Source organism: Podarcis erhardii, assembly GCF_964252035.2.
Source record: "Podarcis erhardii genome assembly, chromosome: 13".
NCBI classification, from domain to species: Eukaryota; Metazoa; Chordata; class Lepidosauria; order Squamata; family Lacertidae; genus Podarcis; species Podarcis erhardii.
Genome location: NC_138502.1, coordinates 42,581,427 through 42,585,287, shown reverse-complemented (window position 1 = coordinate 42,585,287; position 3,861 = coordinate 42,581,427). Strand labels below are relative to the sequence as shown.

Here is a 3,861-nt window from a genome sequence, read left to right as displayed (position 1 = left end):
TCCTTTGCTTTGCAGCGAGGGAACGACTCAGCCTCGGAGCCGCCGGATCCCGGGAGGGACTGGAGCCCAGGTGGAGGAAACCTGCCTCGGAGGTAATGGGACAGGGGGAAGCAACCTTTAGCGTTTAGAGATCCCTTTAAAGATCCTCTGCTTTAAAGATCCCTTCTTTCTTGCAGAATCTCCCCCCTGCACCGCTGTGGCTGCTGCCCAAGCCTCCTCCCAGAAGGCCATAGGATGTTCCTGGCTACCTGCATGAAGGCAGTGGCAGAGCAAGGTGCTGAATTATCCAATGAAGAACGCAATCTTCTCGCTGTGGCGTACAAGAATGTGGTTGGGGGAAGACGCTCTGCTTGGTGAGTGATCTCTAGCATTGAGCAGAAGACTGACGGAAATGACAAGAAGATGCAGCTTGTCAAGGACTACCGAGAGAAAGTGGAGTTTGAACTTAAGTCCATCTGCACTACAGTTCTGCAGTTGCTGGACAAGTACTTAATAGCTAATGCAACTAACCCAGAGAGCAAGGTGTTCTAGCTGAAGATGAAGGGAGACTACTTTCGATACCTGGCGGAGGTTGCCAGCGGAGATGACAGAAAACAAACAATAGAAAATTCACAGGCGGCTTATCAGGAGGCATTTGACATCAGCAAGAAAGAGATGCAACCCACACATCCAATTCGTTTAGGCTTAGCGCTTAACTTTTCCGTATTTTCCTATGAGATCCTCAACAACCCAGAGCTGGCTTGCACATTGGCAAAGACAGCTTTTGATGGAGCCACTGCAGAACTTGATACGCTGAATGAAGACTTGTCCAAAGACAGCGCTCTCATCATGCAGTTGCTTAGAGACAACCTCACATTATGGACATCAGACAGCGCAGGAGAAGAATGTGATGCCTCAGAAGGTGCAGAAAACTAAACTGCATATGGAGTGTCATTCCCCTTCTCAAGAAACCTTTTTACATGTCTCATTCCTTACAGCTCCGCTTGGATTTCCTACAGCAAAGAGAAGCCAGCCATGTGTATGGAAATCAATTTATAGTCCTTTCACACTGCAGCTTTGGGAAAACTCCATTCCTTGATTTGTGTTTTGTCCTGGCCTTCCTGGTGTGCGTTTACTGCTGTAGAAAAGTATTAATACTGGCTTAATTTCCATATAAACATAAGTAACTTCCAAACGCTTATGCAGCGGACTTAAGTTTCTGGTATTTAAAAAGAAATCGGAACCAGTTCCTGCAAGCAACTGTGGTGGGGTATTTATTTATTTATTTGTATTACAGTGATGAAATGAAAATGTAGTTAATGCAACTAAAGAGTGTTCAACACAGTTCAATTCTCCACATTCCCTTTTTATTCTGCAGTGGTTTCTTGGTGATTTGACTTTCCTGTGCTACTGTGTATTCGTTTCTGTACGATGTGGGGTGTCTGGGGCCAAATGGGAAGCATGGCAGAGTGGCTTCCTATATGTGTGTTCAGCAGGAGCTACTGAGTGTTTTAAATACAGGGATTCTTCTTACTCTTCAGTTGCTGCTGTTCAACTGCTATCCCCTCCCAATAAAATTTCACTTACACTCCTAAAAAAAATAAAAAAATGGATGCTGTCAGCAATTAGTTGTGAGTGCTAGCAAAGATAAGAGTCCAGGAATTCAGCCATATTTACAAGATTTATTGCCCCTTTGAAGCTATGTACAAGCAGGTCAAAAGTCCGTCTTAATCATGGCAGGTCAGTTGTCCCGACTAAATTTCCTTTCGATTTTCCCCAGCATAACCACTTCTGAAGCCCAGCCCCCCTCCTTCCTCTCTGACGAGAGTGACTTGGCCCCAGAAGTGCCTCCCCCCCCCCTCAGATTCATTACCTCCTGACAACCCTTCGTCACCTTCCTCGTCCGAGGAAGAGCAGCTGCTTATTAAAGGAGGTTTTCCCCGGTAGGTGCCCATTCTCCCCCCCTTCTCTGCCTCCAGTTCCCTGACATCCACCCCCTCCCCAAAGGCCCCTCTCTCCTCCTCTGGAGAGACTGCCATTCCCATTTCTTCTTTATCAGGTTTCTCGGGGGTGAAACCTAGGAAAATCTCATCTTCATTTTCTGCATCTTCAAAAACATTACCCTAGCCCTCCCCCAAACCCGCAGGCTCCCAGCGATCTTTGAGATGTCCTTCTCTCCGGCCTCTTCCCTCATTGTCTGATGGTGGGAAACCCTCAAAGTCGTCTTCATCATCCGTCGGACCGAACACCTGTTCAAAGAACCTACCCGGGGGGTTGGGTTTGTTGGGAAATAAATCGTGGAACTCCACCAAATAATCCTCAGTAATGCAACCTTCCAGAACCCAAGTGTTTTCCGAACTGGGAGCCCCTTCCCAAGCCACCAAATACTCTAGCTGCTCCCCGTTCCAATGGGAGTCCAGTATTTCAGTTACCTTGTGGCCTTGCTCCCTTTCCTCAATTTCGGGCGGTGGAACCTCCCCTTCCCCTCTTCCCTGCCTGATCCCCCCTCCCCTGTAGGGCCACAACAGTGACCTATGGAAGACGGGATGAATCTCTCAGGCAGCCTTAACTTAAAGGCCACTGGATTTACCTGCTGGATGACCTCAAAGGGACCCACCCTCCTGGGTTTGAGCTTCTTGCACCCCCCCCTTCCAGGGCAACCCTTGTGTTGACAACCACACCTTGTCCCCAACCCGAATGGTCTCCCCTGGTCTCCGATGCTTGTCTGCCTCCCTCTTGTATACTTCCTTGGCCCTTTCCAGGTTCAACTGGAGCTGTTGGTGAATCGCCTCCATTTCCTCCGCAAACTGTTCTGTGGCCGGTACACTCCACGACTCCTCCCCCCTCCCTGGGAAAGCCCTAGGGTGACTTCCGTGATTGGCGAAGAAAGGAGTCATCCCGGTGGGCACGTTCTCAGCATTATTGTACGCAAACTCCGCTAGTCCTAATCCGTCCACCCAGTCATTCTGCCTCTGACTGACATAACACCGCAAATACTGTTGCAAAACAGCATTTGCTCTTTCCGCCTGCCCATTGGTTTCGGGGTGCCTTGCGGTGGTGAAGCTCACCTCTACTTGCAGCAAACTCATATGCTTGCGCCAAAACCGTGAGGTGAATTGGGTTCCCCTGTCCGAAATGACCCTAGAAGGGACTCCATGCAACCTAAACACATGCTCTACAAACAACTTGGCTGTTCCTCCGCCATCACCGCATGTGAACACGCCACAAAATGGCACATTTTGGTCAGGAGATCCACCACCACCATCACCGCTATTTTCCCCTTGGACCTGGGCAGGTCAGTGACAAAATCTACCAATACCACCTCCCATGGCCTCCCTGGTGTGGACAAAGGCTCCAATAACCCTGCCGGAGCAGCCCTCTCCCCTTTGGCCCTCTGGCAGGTCTCACACCCTCTCACATATTCCCTTACGTCTTCCCTCACTTTGGGCCACCAAAATTCCCTGGTAACCAACAACATGGTTTTGTGTTGCCCAAAATGTCCTGCCGTGGAGCTGTCATGAAGTTGCTTGAGGACTCTGTCTCTTAGGGTTTCACCTGGAATATACAAAGCCCCCCGATAGAACAGGAGCCCCCCTTTTTCCTTGAAACCTCCCTCAGCTCCTCCTCGTTGCCTTAGCTCATCTAGCTTCCGCCGAGCAAAAGCATCGTCCCGGATCAATTGCCTTAGTTCATCGTCCTTCACCAGTGCCCCCCCCCCCCCCGCAGTCCACCTTTTCTGAGGGAACATGAGCCTGACAGATGCATTTAGCTGAAGTTGCTAATGTCTCTCATTTTTGTCTGAGTGAAACATAGGATATGCACACTACCTTAGGAAATTGTCTGATCCCAGTTTGTACACAGCCTTTCCATATGGCACATGCC

At 49.5% G+C, this 3,861-nt stretch overlaps 1 pseudogene across 1 annotated transcript; it reads left to right on the top strand.

Annotated features, from left to right (window-relative positions):
* The first annotated feature begins 252 nt into the window (after positions 1 to 252).
* On the top strand, positions 253 to 1,174 carry LOC309326399 (14-3-3 protein theta pseudogene; annotated as a pseudogene). Its single transcript has one exon. The product of its transcript is annotated as a 14-3-3 protein theta pseudogene (transcript).
* Positions 1,175 to 3,861: the final 2,687 nt, after the last annotated feature.